Source organism: Mytilus trossulus, chromosome 6, assembly GCF_036588685.1.
Source record: "Mytilus trossulus isolate FHL-02 chromosome 6, PNRI_Mtr1.1.1.hap1, whole genome shotgun sequence".
Taxonomy (NCBI): Eukaryota; Metazoa; Mollusca; class Bivalvia; order Mytilida; family Mytilidae; genus Mytilus; species Mytilus trossulus.
Window position 1 is genome coordinate 9,805,211 of NC_086378.1, and position 18,668 is coordinate 9,823,878.

The window sequence follows — 18,668 nt, forward strand, 5'->3', positions numbered from 1 at the left end:
GGACAATATAGGAATAGCACCCTTTAAAATATATGGCTACCTAATCAATGACAACAAAGGGGAATTAGAACTACCGATTAAACAATTTATCTCAGTATTTACGAAAGATCAAGACAAAAGTCTGCCAAAAACATCATAGCATATAAAAAGCAGACATAAGACCAGAGGGAGTTGAAAAGCTGCTTAAAAAGTTGAATACATCCAAGGCATCAGGACAAGACGGCATACCAAACCGAATATTAAATGAATGATCTAAACAACTAGCACCTGGACTTAGGCCGTGCTCACACCAAACGCCATGTACAGAAAACATGTTAACAATTAGTTTAATGTAATGTACACTAGTTTCACATTAAATTTGTTCACATCCACCTGGTTTAGTTACCTACGCATAAGTTTTGTTCACACTTACGAAATTCAGAACTATATGTCATTTAAATGTTCATTACATAGAATCGAATAAAAATTTCTTGGATAACTTTTCTAGCAGTGATGAAAGGTACTAAAGATTTCCCAAATACCACCAAGAACAAAGCCAGATCATGTACAGCCTAGACGGACATGTACTGCAACAAGTCCAACACAATCAGACTTGCAAATATCAGAAGACCTAAAATGAACTACGCACATCTCAAAAGTAGCAAAGAAAGCCAATTAAAAATTCGACGCAGTCAGCTTTCTAAGAAGATATCTACGAGTCTGCACAAAAGATTGCAAAAAAAAACCCACAAACGCATATATATCATAAGTACGATCAACTATGGAATATGGAGCCATGATATGTAAATGGGACCAATATACACAACATGATATATATAAATTGGAAAGAATACAACGTAGAGCAGCCAGATTCGAAACAGGCGATTACAGGTCTAAAGAAGGGGGTCGGTCATTGAAATGCTAGTCGAGTTAGAACTAGACAACCTAGAGTCGAGATGAACAACGGTGACCTATAGTTGTTAATGTTTGTGTCATTTTGGTCTTTTGTGGATAGTTGTCTCATTGGCAATCATACCACATCTTCTTTTTTATAAGTCAACGGCTGGTATTTATGTGCAAAGTGGTTGAGGGGTTAGTCCCAGCTAATAATACCGTTTTCTTGATAAAAGTAAACCTAAGAAATAAATAACACTTATTTACAATCATATAACAAAACATTTAATAGGGTTTAAATTTTCAAAATGTGTATACTAAGAAATAATTGAGAATAATTTTAAAGTTTTAAATACCAAGTTTCGTTCCTTCACACAGGGAAGCAATTAATAAGTATATAGTTAAACCATTATATCAAATTTCATTTACTGAATACAAGCCGAACAACAAGAACCAGATGCTTCTTTTCAGGAACGTTGTTAACTTATCCAAAAGTAAGGTTATAACTGCAAATCAATAGAATAGCAGATCCAACTTACTTATCAAGTTTTGTAGCAACTTCCTAGCGCAAAATAATATATGTTTTTTTATTTTTATTAAATTATGGATCTTTGGACAAAAGCTGTAATTTATAACCCGTTTTATCGCAATATTTAACAGTTAACGTGAACTTTTTATAACCTATTTTAGCGAAAACTCTATGAAATAATTTATCTCGCTAAGATGAACAATACTTATTAAACTTTTTTTTGCAACTGGTTCAAACTTTTAAACCCAAAACTGTCGACTTTTTTTTCTCTCGCTCAAATGTCCTATACTACTGGGAGTCAATTGATCCGGCAGAAAAGTTCAGAACAGTGTATGAATCCGAATGAGCATTTCGTATCGTAACAAAGCCTTCACCGACTACATTATACAGATGGAATATGTACAGTACTTATAAAGTTTCAATCGCGGCAAATTTTATGCAAACGGTTTATAGCGTGGGTAGGACTCAGTCAGTGTAAAATATTTGCACACCAAAATTTCAAATTGTGGAGTGACTGTACCAACATAATATGTCGACAATGGCACACAGAATTCTTAACGTAAGATACAAAACGTAAAAAAAATTCCTAATACACTCCCTTTTGGTCACATCAAGATCATAATGTTTGAGCTTTAAACCCCCTTATCGTATTTTCAATCTCTTTTTCTTAAATCTCATTTGGCACTCTCCTGGTATAATGCGTTTTTATGATATTATTTATGTAAGGAGAAAATAGAATACTATTGGTACCGCTCCAGCCTAACTTCATTGCAATTGTTAAACAAAAAGTCTCTATTTGATTAAGGATTTTATATAGTAACTAAGATTCTTAGAACCTTCTAATATACAAATCCTTGGTTAAACAAAAAAAACGCGGGAAATTGGAGTTGCGTCCCTATAATTTGCGACAACGATGGCGCCAACAAGATCACTTCCGGTTCATTTTCACTTTTTGTTGACCACCGATGTAAACTAAAGATATGGGTAAGTTTAATAAAGAAATAGTTGTCAGTCGGTTATTTATATGGAATAATGAATATGGTCATTAATGGAACCAAATGTTGATAGCAATACAACAGGTGCAACAACTATGCGTGATTACAAGAAAATATGGAACAATTCCAACCAAGGAAAAATAAAAATATGAAATGTCATGTCCAAAATTATTCTGCATAATGCAGGACCAATTATTTGTAGTACAAATGTATGTGAAAAGAAAAAAAATATCAAGTAATTGAAGGGCAGCAATTCCTTCATGTGAACTGTAATATGTTTTGTTTTGTCACTATGATTTAGAACAGCCAATATGTTTGACCATTACATGATGATTAGGCATTTTATAATAAATATTATCTGTATCTTATTAGGCGGAATTTGTACTAAGAGTGCAATAAAAACAATAATTAAAATCTTAAATTACTTAAACTGTTATAAAATATATACAGACATGACACAAGCAAAAGTATATAACCATGATAATAATACATTTATAATTGTAACAAAAGTGTGATGAGATTAGTAGTAACATATATGCATTCATGTACCATTACATGTGTAAGTGATAAATTTGTCCTGGTAAAATGTGTCTGGGTGGACAAACATTACTAGTATAAAAAGTCCATGGTTACAGAATTTACTAGTATATTTAGTCCGATGTTAGTAATATGTGTCCCCAGACTAATTTTCCTAGGTAATCATGTCCTTTAAAATCATATAATAAATTCAATTACATTTAAACAATGAACATTTAAAGGTTATGTTTTAGTAATGTTTAAGAGTTGCATAGTTATATTTTTGAATAAATCCATGTCCCCAGACTAATTTTCCTAGGAAATCATGTCCATGTCATTAATAGTCCTAAGTTAAAATGTCCATGCCCTTAATTTTAAAAGGTGAATATAAATGTAATATGTTTTAATATAGCAAAAGACAAAACGAAAAAATTGTGTATCAATCTGTTAAATAAAATTTGTCTCCAGACTAATTTTCCTAGGAAATCATGTCCATGTCATTAATAGTTCTAGGTTAAAATGTCCATGCCCTTAATCTCAAAAGGTGAATATAAATGTTATATGTTTTAATATTGTAGAAAGAGTTGTGTATTAATTTTTTATAATAAAATTAATGTCCCCAGACTAACTTTCCTAGGAAATCATGTCTATGTCAGTGAGTGTCATTAGTAGTCCTAGGTAAAAATGTCCACGTCTTTTATTATAAAAGCAAAATGTTATAAGCAATGGGAACTCAATATTCATGTTTTAATTAGGTTATAAAGGAAATGTCCTTCATTTTAATTGGAAAAAAATAAGGAAATTTTCCAATCTTATCTAACATTTTTTTTTCATCTATTTTAAATATATTTTATGATATAATAAAACTATAAGAAAAACAAGTTTTGGGACAATTTTTCCTAGGAAAACAAGTTCCGGACATAATTTGCTAGGTATGGACTTATTTTCCTAGGAACATTTGTCCTAGGACTTATATTCCTAGGAAAATCATGGACATGGACTTGATTAACTAGGAAAAAAAGTCTGGAGGACAAATTTTATTACCGGACCAAATTTACTGTTACATGTACATAGTTTTGAGTTGTTTTGACAGCCAGTACCAGGGATTTAAATAGGTTTTAAGTTAACAATATTCAGTAAAAATTTAACTGTGAAATACAGCAATCTAATGTGAAGACTCATACCTTATTGTTTCCCCCAAAAAAGATTTTGGATTGAGGCAACACTTTGTAGAAATCTGATTACATATTTAGTTTTTTGTTCAGAACTTAAATATATTTTTGAAATCCTCAGCATTTCCATGATTATAGTAAAAACAGGATTGTAAAAATTTCATGCCTCTGTTCCCAGTATCAGAAAATATTTTTAATGCAAAAAATATTTATTACAAAATTATTAAAAAGTTGAAATCTCAGAGTTTAGACTGGAAGATTGGAAAGACAAATTTTATCTGTCATGTATTTCCTGCTAAATAACATGCTTGATTAAAAAAAATCAGTATGCTTCAGTTCATGGTCCAGTGAAACTACACAAATAAATCAATGTGATTTGCAAAATTAAAAAAAAATATATTAGTCAACAAATTGAGGTATAAAACCCTAAAATAAATTTCAATGGAATCTTCATTTCTGTTCAAAGCTGCAAAAATTAATGTCTTTTTATAAATTACCTTTATAGAAGGAATTTCACTGATGAAATTCTACAGCATTGTTGAAATGCTACAAAGCTCTTTAGAAAATATGCACACATTTCCTTTTGTTTTAATATTTTTATAAATACTTTTCATTAAATTTCATGGAGAAAAATCATCAATTATTTAATCAGTTTATTTTTGTGAAAAAATGTTTTAAACACTTTTATCTAGCAAAAATCCATTTTCTTAAGGAAATAATTGCAATTATTGTCATATCTGTAAGTATTGATAGCCCACATGTACATTATACACTATACATTCACTACATATATACATGCATGTATATTGTATACATTCATATTCCAAGAAATGTTATTATTTACCAATAATGTCACATTTTGCAATTCAAAATGTTCATGATGTTTGTGAATATGAAAATGATTGCTAACAGGAAAACAAATAAATTGGTTAATGGACCAAATGAACTTTCAAGGAAATAAAAAAAAAAAAATCACTTGAATTTGTTTTGTAAATAAAAATATTTGCATCATCATTAGTGAAAAATATGTTAGAACTAGAAATAGACTGTTAGCAATTGTTTTGATCTTCTATTTTAAATGCATAGAAAAAGCTTATTTTCATACATAAATAATGTGAATTTGAATAAATCTACAAATAATTATTATTTGCTACATTTGTATTAAAAGAAAATTCTGATTACATGTACATGTAGATAAGATAAAAATTTTAAAATGTTTAAAATGATTAATGTAAACTGCCACTTTCTTCTACATAAAAAAACTTTACATGTTCATAAATAAAACATATTGGGGGTTTTCTTGAAATGTTGATGCAAAAACAAAGTCCTTAAATATTGATACATGTAAAACTTTGAATATGTGTACTGTACAATCATGACAGTGCTGTTAAATTATGCAAGAACAAAGTCTTTTGATATTGATACATCGAAAACTTTTTTTATTTGTACAATCATGACAGTGCAATTAAATATTCAATGAGAATTGATCTAATGTTGTTTTGACTATTAAACTACTCACTACAACTTTTTAAGGCTATAGGTGCTCTTACATTGTAGGAAATTGTTCATGTTTTTTTTTATTCTAACTCAGCCTGATAATTGTTATAAACATTATAATACAATAGTAATGATTGTCATTTTACAAGTACAGATAAATATATATAATAGAATAGTGTCAAAATGATAAGTTACCCTAATGACACTGGTAACCATGTTTACGTCCTCCTACATCATGATGTTAGACAAAATGACCAGAAAGTTACATGTAATAAAGTTCAATTTAGAATTGTGAAGAATTACTTATTAAATTTCTTTTAAAATGATTTTGCAGAAAACACATCCTTTGATCCTACCATGACTTTTATTTTTTTGGGCTAGTTGTTAATATGCCCCATTAAAATTTAAATATATAAATTCTATTAATATATGATGTACTGTTTTTGTCTAATTACTGATTCTGAATTCACAAAGGATGAGGATGAATTTATGGATATCATTTTCTTTTTGTCCTCATTCACTGAAGTGTGAACCATACAGATGTGAATACAATATTAAACATGTACAAATGTATATAATACACTTGTTCTTTCTCAGATGCGATTTAGAGATTTTTTTCGGGTGGCCCAGCCCCCCCTTTTTGTGGGAAAAACTTGGTTGTTTATATAGGGAATCACTGAAGCATGCCTGGAGCTGTCCCTCTCTTCAGCAGTCAGTGGACCCCCTCTTATAAATTTCTGGATCTGCCACTGTTTCTAGTGCTGTTAAGATGTATTTGGTTTCCCTTGACACAACAAATTTCAAAAATTATACAAATTTATAAGATATCATTTGTAAGTTTCCCTTTTATTTGGATGCTATTTTAAATTTCCCATGAGAAATTTTACAACAAAAATAAGTATTTGTATAAATAGAAAAAAAATGATTTAACTTCACTTTTAGTTTTTTAAAAGCTATAAATCTTTTATAACATCAACTTTGGTCTTTCATGTTTCTGAATCAACATGTTTTAAAGGTCATGAAGGTCAATCTGTCTAAACATCCTAAGGTTTGTTTGAATTAACCTGGTTTAAACATGTGCATCTTGTAGATAAGTCCAGAAGTGTTTGTATAAATGTACATGTAAACAAATGGTGGATGTCAGATGTCCATCCAAGATTGTTGTGAGTTACCGGTTTTCACATGGCTTTAGTATAATTCAAATTTATTTTTGTGGTTAGTTTAATACATCTTTCTTAAAAACAACATGTTTGGTAAAAAATAATTCTCTAAAAAAAACATTCAGACAACAATGCATAAATGTCATAATTTTTTCTAATAATTGTCATTTGTAGTAATGCATACAAATACGTCATGCTGTTGTGAAATTGAGCCTTGAGGTACATTTGTTCGCTAAACAATAATATACATGTACCTTAAAAAAAAATTCTATTAGGATGCAAATTTAGTACATTGTACTTAATTAGTTGAAATTTTTTATATTGTTCTTGGTTCTAGTTGAAATCAATTGCATAATCTTGTAAGGATAACCTTTCCATAGATAGACAACATAGCTGTCTGAACCACACCCAATACAATCAGCCATAATCATGGCAATCAGGCCAAATCTATATACATGTATGATCCTCAGAACAAAATATTAAAAGTGTGCTAGGGTGGTAACAGTAAACAGATCTGATATATCATAGTAGATTCTTAATTCTGATAAAGATAGATTATACTATGATAGAAGAAGCACATGTATATAATATATACAATGTGTATACTAAGTTTGTTAGTAAGAACTGCGTTGATACAGATCCAATTTATATCAAAATATTATTGTAAACTTTTGCTGAGGGCTTTATCAAGAGGACAAGGACAGATTTAAATGTGTTAAGCTTTAATTTTATAAGTCTCTTAAATGTTGATTTATTCAGGTGAAATGCAGTTTGTGTAATAAATTATAACTCTTATTTGTAAATCTCCATCTGATTGTACAATTAGTTTTCCCACAGGGTATTACATGTTTATTTTCAAGTGATAATAGTGTAAAGAATTTATCAAAATGATAGAAACGTTTTAAATGTATTTCTTTATTGAGTGGTATGGTCAGGTTAGTTTGTTTATATTTTAATTTATCTTCAATCATCTAGTCAAGAAAAGAACGCCTGGAAAACTTGGCTACTTTTAAACACTTATTTTTTTGTTGTTGAAAATGATAATAATTTCAGTAATTTGTGCAAGCGCAGATCCAGAGGGGGGGTTCCGGGAGTTGGAACCCCCCTTTTTTTGGACGATCAATGCATTTGAATGGGGACATGTAGTTGGAACCCCCTTTTTTAAAATGGCTGGATCCGCCCCTGAAATTTAACTTACATCGTACAGCATGTACAAGTATGCAATGTTTACTCAGCCATATGAATTACATCTGTTTAGTGTTAGCCTTTTGGACAGGTTTTGTATTTGTTTTCTTTTAAGCAGGGAACAATCATTTCTCAATTCTTAAGCCTAAAGATATTTAACACATTCATTTTTTGTATTTTTTTGTACTTGTTTTATTTGTCAGATTTATAATTTAATACTTCTTATGATATATTGGTCATAAGAGGATAACAATAAACATGTACAAAAATTATATCTCTTATTCAATCCAAAGAAAAATTGCACTTCACTTTCATATACATGTACATGTATAAGAAGGTAAACATTTACTTTTTAGTTAGGTTAATTTTAAAACATTGTTAAGAATTTCATCTCTGAAGTACTTTTAAAAGATATATTTACATCTTCAATGACATTGTCTGTGGCATCCTTTCTGGATAAATATACATTTGATCTTTTTATAACTTAATTATTGATCCCAAACAATGAAATAAAAGGAATTTAATCTGATTATTAAGTACAGTACCTATCTTAGATCATAAGTATGTGATCCATCTGTTAGTCTTACATAATACATTATAGAAGAAAACATTTGAATTGTTTTTAAAACAAAAGAGAAATAAAGATCAAACACTTTTGTAATGAAAATGAATTCAACTCTGACTGTAAAAATCAAATTTGAAATTTTTAATTCTATAATTTCTTGTGAATAGGGGTGTTAGATTCCTACTGAAGGTTCTCCGACACCCTGTCTTCCTGTCACAATAAAATCTTACCACAATTGATATACCCAATAGCACTGAAATGATTATTTTTTCATAATGTTTTGAACATAAATAAGGCAGTTAGTGTTAGTTGTTTTACATTTATAGCTGTCTATATTGTATGGGATTTGCTACCATGCAATTGTCCAAGGCTGTAAAGTGACCTGTAGTTGTTAGTTAACTTCTATGTCATTTTAGTTTGGTCTCTTTGGTCTTTTTGGAGACTTGTCTCATTGGCAAGCACATCATATACTTGTAATCTTACATGTACATGTACATAATGTATACTAGTAATCATATATTATCAAATGACATTTCAATCTAAATGTTGAAATTTATCTTCAGTATGCAACAGGGGAATGAACAGTTGTGAAAAGTCACATTTAGATTTTTTAATATGTATGCTTTTGATTTAAAAAATGTGTTTACAGGTGAAAAAAATCTTAACTTGTTATTAAAGTTATGGCATAATAAATGATTTTATACACATACATGTTAATTTTGACAACAAAGTGTTATTTTGAATTGGATATTAAAGTAAATATATCTCAAAATTATTATTTTTTCCAAAATAGTATAATCTATATATACATGAGCGAGGAGTTTTTCACAAGTACTTGTCAGGTTAGAAGAAAATAAATTTTAACATATTGAGATTTTAACATTGTATTGACATAAATATAAGATGTACAAAAAAATGTGTTTAAAAAATTCAGTAGATGGTAATGCAAAAATTAATTTTGGCTAAGCTCAAGAATTGGAAAAAATTGTAGTAAATTTGAAAATGATTTTTGATTAATTAGCCTTTAATTTGTAATTGGCTTCGTTAATTACAAGGTATGGTCAGTCTTGCTCTCTCTGACAGATCTATGACTCAGTTCCCCAATGGTGACAGGAAAAGAAATAGGGTCACTTTGGTGTTCTACTGACTGGTAATAATATTCTTGCCCAATTGGGCATCCATTTGGCTGTGTGTGATGTACAAGTATGCAGCCATGTCTGGTTAGAATGAGGACATTAAATCTGAGGCCTTGTTTTAATAATGTGTCACACTCTGCACCTTAAGAACCCTTGCAACAACTCTTTGAGGGGTTGCAAGACAAAATTCCTCTCTGCTAGGCCTTTCCAATTTATCTTTGACATTTTCCAGCAGCAGTCAAGATTTCAGAGACCTTCATCCTGGACATCCTCTTTAACAGGATCTACCTATTGTATTTATTGTTAATATGTTCTCGTCTTTAACATACATGAAATATTTGCCACTGGACGTTACGCAACCAGCTATCGATCTGTTCATACCTAACCTTTCCAGCCATTTTAAGACTTATAGTGGTGTAATAGAATTATATAAAAAAATAATTTATGTATTATTAAGTGCCTAGAAAATTTACCTCACAATGATAAAGTAAATGTAGATCTCATTGATCAATTCCTCCACAACTTGGGATGCCCACCTCAAGGTGCAAATTTTCTCTCTGTGTTGAAGACCTGTTGTTGGCATTTGACTGTATTCTGCTCTTTGGTTGGGTTGTTGTCTCTTTGACACATTCCTCATTTTCATTCTTTATAATTTTGCTTTAACTTCTCACTCTGCACAGTTGCCTTATCCCCTTCTCTAAATATAGCTGATAAAAAACAGCTTTTGTTTCAGGAGGTGTAAATATTTGAAAAATTGACATATTTTGAGATACCATTAGTCCATTAATAATGATTATAATATTAGTTTACATGTCAAAAATTCATATACATGCATATATGTACATGTATGTGTACATGGAATTGAAAAGAATAAGTAGAATTATATGAAATTTATTGGACATAACATGGAAGCTATGCAAAATCGACACACAAGTTTATGTTCAATAAGGTTAATATTAAGGTCAACTTTGTTTTAGTTTCATACTCGAAAATTGGAATGTTGAAGATTAAAATGATTTTCTATCTGCTGTGATTTGACCAATTTCTTGTCACTTCTTAAAGATATTTATATATTTGGACATAGTTTTATTTTACTGGTAAATATATGTATATATTTTTAGGTAAATGGAGATACACATTTGACATTAAATTTTTTTTGGGATTAAAACGTACTATTTTCAATATTTTAACCAATTTGAAATAACCTGAAGTAGAAATATCATATATAAATAGACCAGATACCCTGTGTATTATTTGATATGAATTGAATTTGGTTTTTATGCCCCACCTACGATAGTAGGGGGGCAATATGTTTTCTGGTCTGTGCGTCCGTTTGTTCGTCCGTCTGTCCCGCTTCAGGTTAAAGTTTTTAGTCAAGGTAGTTTTTGATGAAGTTGAAGTCCAATCGACTTCAAACTTGGTAGACATGTTCCCTATGATATGATCTTTCTAATTTTATTGCCAAATTAGAGTTTTTACCCCAATGTCACGGTCCACTGAACATGGAAAATGATAGTGTGAGTGGGGCATTCATGTACTGGGGACACATTCTTGTTTAGACTGAAACACACATGACACAGGTTATGTTCTTCTCATATATGTTATGATGGTATGATACTAAACCCCTTACGGGAAGGATTGTGCCTGATGTTCATATGATGAAATCATAATCTTTCAGTCAGTTTAATTGAAGTCAGGAGCTGGCATGTCAGTTAACTGCTAGTAGTCTGTTGTTATTTATGTATTATTGTCATTTTGTTTATTTTCTTTGGTTACATCTTCTGACATCAGACTCGGACTTCTCTTGAACTGAATTTTAATGTGCATATTGTTATGCTTTTACTTTTCTACACTGGTTAGAGGTATAGGGGGAGGGTTGAGATCTCACAAACATGTTTAACCCCGCCGCATTTTTGCTCCTGTCCCAAGTCAGGAGCCTCTGGTCTTTGTTAGTCTTGTATTATTTAAATTTTAGTTTCTTGTGTACAATTTGGAAATTAGTATGGCGTTCATTATCACTGAACTAGTATATATTTGTTTAGGGGCCAGCTGAAGGACGCCTCCAGGTGCGGGAATTTCTCGCTACATTGAAGACCTGTTGGTGACCTTCTGCTGTTGTGTTTTTTTTATTTTGGTCGGGTTGTTGTCTCTTTGACACATTCCCCATTTCCATTCTCAATTTTATACATGACATATATATATGACAATACGTCACAACAAACCAATTCAAACAACATACAACATATAGCAAAGATATTTAGAAGTTCAATTATTTTGTATATATATTACATGTAGCAAGAGACAAGTGTTTTGAATGTAAACTATAGAGCTCTAAAGTGTCTGGAATGTAAACTATAGAGCTCTAAAGTGTCTGGAATGTAAACTATAGAGCTCTAAAGTGTCTGGAATGTAAACGATAGAGCTCTTAAGTGTCTTGAATGTAAACTATAGAGCTCTAAAGTGTCTGGAATGTAAACTATAGAGCTCTAAAGTGTTTTGAATGTAAACTATAGAGCTCTAAAGTGTCTTGAATGTAAACTATAGAGCTCTAAAGTGTCTTGAATGTAAACTATAGAGCTCTAAAGTGTCTGGAATGTCAACTATAGAGCTCTAAAGTGTCTTGAATGTAAACTATTGACCTCTAAAGTGTCTGGAATGTAAACTATAGTGCTCTAAAGTGTCTGGAATGTCAACTATAGAGCTCTAAAGTGTCTGGAATGTAAACTATAGAGCTCTTAAGTGTCTGGAATGTAAACTATAGAGCTCTAAAGTGTCTGGAATGTCAACTATAGAGCTCTAAAGTGTCTTGAATGTAAACTATTGACCTCTAAAGTGTCTTGAATGTAAACTATAGTGCTCTAAAGTGTCTGGAATGTAAACTATAGAGCTCTAAAGTGTCTGGAATGTAAACTATAGAGCTCTAAATGCATATAGCTAAATGTGCTGAATTAATAAGCACACTTTAAAGTTAAAAGGAATGGGGTTGATTTGTCCAGTTTTGTTTTAAGTGAAGGGTGATTTCAAACTTTGATTTTGGATTAAAATGAACAGCAAATATGCAATTATTACTACATGTACATATACATTGTATATATACATATCATAAATCATATAAATAATATTTATACATAGTTAAAATAAGGAGACCAGAGAAATTCATATTACTTATTATACCCCAAAATGGGGGGAAAAGTTATAAATTTTTCCATGAAAAGAATGTTATTAACTATTTCAGTGTATAAATAGTCCTTTTCCTTTTGTTTTTATCTACACATCTTTTAGGAAAGATGGTTCGTATAGATGTGAGATGTACTACCTAGTACCTTGATTTTTATGGTTTATTTCACTTTTTATGTTAATTTTATTTCAGATGAGAATGACTGATATATCCCAAGTTATTTATACAGATATGTGAAACAAATGTTTTGTACATTAGAGAAATTTGTAAATACAAAGGTAATTTTAATTTTGTTTATTGTCAAATATTAAATTATCAAATGTTGTTCACCTTCTGTGCACCTGACTGGTTCTTGTGCACTTGCACCCAAGTGATAACTTGCAATTGATGATTTATAGTACCATTATAAATATGAAACAATAACTTTACTGACTGTGCAAGGGCTGTATAGCCAGTCAAGGTTCATACCTGCCCATGGGGTTTTGCGTGCTAGATGGCTGTCCTAGTCCTAAAAAACCTTCAAGGGGGCCTTCAAATACATTTTAAAGTTGTTTTTTTGGCTTCTTCATATTTATATTAGCCTAAAGACATTGTAAAATTAATTGTTTTGTTTAAAATTGTGGACAAAATTGCTCTTTCAAAATTTCAATTTGGTAGCCTCCATGTGGGAAATCCCTCCCAAATAGTGACAGTTGGCAGGTATTTAGGTTGTTAAAACATTCCATCATCATAACTTTACCATACATTTCTGTTGTTTACACCAAGATGTTCTTAAATGAAATTGGGTACCATATAAAAAAATTCAAAATTCAAGTTTCGATTATAATCCTGATGCAATTTTCACAATAATTAAAACATAGCAATAATTTCTGAATTTACGACTTAAATTGATTTTTCTCTATATCGCCAAAAAAAAAATATCACATTTAAGTCTAATATGACAAAATCTCAATAATAAATGCATACGATAATTTCTGAATTGACAGTACCTATAGTTTTTGGGTTAAATGCCCTCATAAGTGTATACATTTAAAGCAAACAGTATCTGTTTTTTTATCAAATAGTAAAATTTAAAGAAATACTAACCCAATAACAGAGGGTTAGACATGAAGGTACTAATATTTCAGTATGATCTAACTCTCCCTTAAGCCATGCATACATGGCTAATTTGGTTACCTCATAATTTATTAGTTACAAAAATCAGAGATAAGAGAATATGATATGTGATCTGAAATCTGCAATCTGCAATACTCTTTAAATACAAAATTGTTTTGAAAGTGTCAAACTTGTCTTCACAGTAGGAAAGAATTTCCCCCTCATAATATACCAACTTCCGAAACAGTTTGTAGGCTCTCCACACTTTCCCAAAGTCCTGTTATGATTGCTGAGTTTATGAGCTTCTGTCCTTGCTTGGAAGTTGATAATATACATGATAATACAACTCAAAGTTCGATATGGTACCATGTAAAAAATGCCTGTGGCCCTGTGTATAAAACACATGTAAAAATAAGTGATTTTGGTCTGATGTTTATTTCCCAAGTACAAGTGAATTTTCCCCCACATGATATACATGATTTTACTGAAGTTCCATATGGTGCCATGTATAAAATGCCTGTGGCCCTGTGTATAAAACACATATAAAAGTAAGTGATTTTGGTCTGATGTTTGATGTCCTAATTTCTCAAGTACTTGTATGTAAATTTCCCCCCTCATGATATACATGTACATGATCTAACTAGAAGTTCCATATGGTGCTATGTATAAATTGCCTGTGGCACTATATATAACACATGTGAAAAAAAAGTGATTTTGGTCTGATATCTATTTCCCAAGTGATGCTTATGAATGTCAAGTGTGCTGTTGTAGATTTCATCATTGTAACAATAAAATGATTTGGTATATATATCATGTTTATTGTCACATTTGTTAATTAATTGTGGCTAGTAGTATGAGAAACAAGTAAGTTCCTTCTTAGCTGTATCTGCAAAACTATGTAATTTCATGGCACATTTGTTAAATAAGTGGCTTATTAGACCAAAAGAAACATATTTCAAAGCATGTAGATTTCATAAAATGTCAGAACAAATGGCATATATATTAGAACAAAAGAAACATTTCAAAGCATGTAGATTTCATATAATGTAAGAACAAGAATTCTTCCCCATGCATTAGTTGAATATCAATATGATTTGATGATGAATTGCATTTAGAACTTATGAAAATATTTTTTTTTTTCAACTTAGATTTCTAATTTCATTTCAGTAATGTTGAAAAGATTTAAAATGTCAATGATAATTGCTAATTTTCTGTGGAATACCATTTAAAATTGCTATGTAGTATGAACATATTACCTTTCACATATAAAACAATTTAAAAATTGATTAAATTTCATGTTGTAGTAGTTTGGTGTGTAGTTTGCAATTTTGATTTGTTTCTACTAAATGTTCTAATCTATAATTGTCATGTTCTTATATAAACTTTTACATTAACGTTTATCAGTGACCACAGTCCCGGATCGGGTCTTATCTTGAGACGGACCAATCCTGTCCAAGAAAATACTTGTAGACACTTGTACATGTACATGTATATATAATGCCATAAGGAAACGATTATATACATTTGTTTCAAATATAAATGTTTACAATTATGAAATGATTAATCAAAATATAGGTAAAACTTTCAATTGGTGTTAAAACACGGAAGTGAGTGACAGTATGAAAATTACAATTTAATGGAATACAGTTATAACTAATGGTAAATATGTGATCTAAATTCTATGTGCAAATTCTCAGACTTAGCAGAATATCGGTTAAGGATTTTTCGATATGATGATATGGTTATGTAATGATTTCCACTAGATGCTATGTTGACATTTCTTACTTTATTTTAAATGATTTATTGTGACTGCATGTGTATTCATTTGTTTGGATGGATTGGAAAAACATGATTTTTTGTGGATTTCCCAAAGCCTACAAACAATAAATAGATACTTTATTGAATTTTTATATGGAATGAACCTTTAAATTTGTGATGTATAAAATCCACTAAAATTAGAACTTTCTCCAAAGAAAATTGAATCCACAGTACATGTATATTGTTATGATGCCGTCAACCAACTAATTTTCATGAGCGCTTTAATTTTGTACACTTAAGTTCCAGCCTATAAAAAAAAGTACTATATTGAACATCTAAAATTATGGTTCACCTTCACCCACAAAATCCACTAAAATTTGTATCTCATATGTATCATAATGAGTCGACAGTATGACATTTATTGGCATACACATATATTGAAATTTGTCTACGATTATGAACATGCTCTAAGAATGAACTTTAATTACATTTTTGTTTACATGTATAAACACTTGACACTGGCAAGGTTCAGTCTGTGGTCAGGTAAAAAGTCATCAAAAATAAGTTGTTAAAGCTTCTGGAAAAAATCATTTAGAAGTTAGAAAATGACCCTTAAGTTACTTCAGTGTAAGTCTGGGGTTGACATGTCATCATGTTAATTATCTGAAATTTTAAATATGATATTTGGCATTATTTGCAACAGCTTGTTGTGTACAAGTCAAGTGTTAAGATACAGGTCACAATCAAATTTTTGACTATAAAGTCTCGTCCAACCTGCTTTCCATGGAAGAAATGACTTCAAATTATTGTTCTGATTTTAGATTTTATATTAGGACAAAAATTTTCCTTATGATTATTTTACAAGGATAATAGGATGGATGTCAAAGTTCCTTCTCAATATAACATGACCTCAATGACATTTTTTTTTCTACAGTTCTACATGTAAAATTAGTTTTCTAGAACCAAGGGGAGGTAACTGATATCAGCCCCTTGTAGTGGTTAAATGAGGTGAAATGATCTTGTTAAGCATGCCTACTTTAACACAAAAAAAAATATATTTACAATGATTATTTTCACTTATTAATTGTATTCGATGTAGAAAATGTACAGTTGAAATTGCTCAGACACCTGCTCCCTTTTGTAAAAAAGTTATACAGTAGTTTATTCCTGATGATTGGTTTGTAAGTATTGACTGCAACTTTTGTTATTGCATTGCTTAGGAAATCAAGGGTTGGTTTAGAGGTTTCATTGTTTGTTTTTCTGTATTTCTTATTTAAATCCTTTATGCCACTGAATTGATTTTGATGAATTATTTAAGAGAATTCTCAATGCTTTTTTTTAATTGGTTTAGAAATAGATATAAAAAAGAAGATGTGGTATGATTGCCAATGAGACAACTATCCAAAAAGACCAAAATGACACAAACATTAACAATTATAGGTCACCGTACAGCCTTCAACAATGAGCAAGCCCATACTGCATATGTTGGTTTAAACATCTATGGTCGGGTTGCTGTTTCTTTGACACATTCCCTATTTCCATTCTCAATTTTGTTCAGAACATAATGCTTTAATTTAAAGTTCTTAAATATCTCTTGTAATACAGTTACCAAAGCAGTGATTGTGTATGTCCATGACATATTGTCAACATGTTCAGAACAGAGGTAATGGTGTACATCTGCTTTATACAACACTTTCTACAATAATTCTGTCTTAGGTCTTACCTCTTACCTCATGAATAATCTAAATATCAAAGTCATATGCAAAGTAGTTGCTATTTGATAATTTTTCATTAAAGATTTCCGTTTTTTCCCAATGCATGATTCAAAACAGTATTTTGCAGATTTTGATACCCAAAAATGACCATCTACTGGCCTGGCCATGTGGAATGTTAGGCTAACTTCTGGATTGCATTGTTAATTGTTATTCCAGCAACTAAATATTGAAATAGATTTTAATTCGCAAAATAAGAACATTTGTTTAAAATACAACTGCTGAAGTTTAAATTACCAAATTTCCTAGCAGTAATATAGCAATAATGATGGTTTTCTTAGTAGTCATCTTTCAGATAATATCTGTTATAATACACTGTTATAATGTTTAAACAAAGTTTATTTTGAAGTTCAATCATTTAAGATTTATAGTTTAAGTTTATAGGTAGTAAACAGAGAATTAAAGGTTCAATTTCTTTAAGATATCTCTTTACCAGTATTAAATGTTCAGATTTAAAGAAGAAGTCAGAAGTCTTTTGAATCCTGGTGGATTATAGTTACTTCAATACTAGTTTAAACAAATTTATTCATAGTGGATTGGAAAACAAGTCATTGCAACTTATATTAATCCCTTTCAACTTAGAGGGTGCAAGTGCTGCCTTGTAGCGGTATTAGTCTGCATTTTTCGAAATCTACAAGAGTGTCTTTTATGTGCAAGAGAAATTGTTCTCTCTTAACATAGGTCAGCCAGTTATTGTCCTTTTCCAATGGACTATCATGGTTGTCTAAGACCATATTCGAAAATGGTGTCAAGAGAGAATCGAAAATTCAGTTCCTGGAACAGGGATCCAACCAGGAGCCTTTGTGCTGGTAGTCCAATGCGCTTACCACTTTACTAAGGCTCTCAATGAAAAACACACTTCGTCACCTTGTTTTTATATGGACTTCTTAGTTCTTAGCAATATTGATTGCAAAACTTTGACTACATTATAGGTGCATTTTTATGCTGTACCTTATTTGTTGCTTTTATTATGTCTGAGGTGCATGAGATAAAAAAAGCATAACATTGCATTTTGTTTTTATTTCTGGCTAATTAGAGAGGTGTCATAGCTGGCAATAAGGGATTTCAGATTACTTTACCTGAATAAAACAATTGATTGACAGATTGTATTATATGTTTTGAAGTGTTAACCAGCAAGGTAAACAAACAGGTAGATAAAAACAAACCATAAATCTTTACACATAAAATACTCCTACTGCTTCATCAAAACCTATATATTGACATTAATTAGTAAAGA

The 18,668-nt window shown here is 30.5% G+C and overlaps 1 protein-coding gene across 4 annotated transcripts in view; it reads left to right on the top strand.

Moving 5' to 3' along the window:
* Positions 1 to 2,298: 2,298 nt before the first annotated feature.
* The window catches only part of LOC134720738 (uncharacterized), a 77,319-nt gene continuing 60,949 nt past the window's right edge, over positions 2,299 to 18,668 (top strand). For 2 of the 4 annotated variants that reach the window (XM_063583205.1, XM_063583206.1), the window contains exons 1-2: positions 2,299 to 2,386; positions 12,999 to 13,084. The gene's annotated coding sequence lies outside the window, so the exon portion shown is untranslated. Of the gene's footprint in view, positions 2,387 to 12,998; positions 13,085 to 15,389; positions 15,561 to 18,668 lie in introns of those variants that run through there. The other 2 variants (XM_063583208.1, XM_063583207.1) reach the window with 2 other exon arrangements.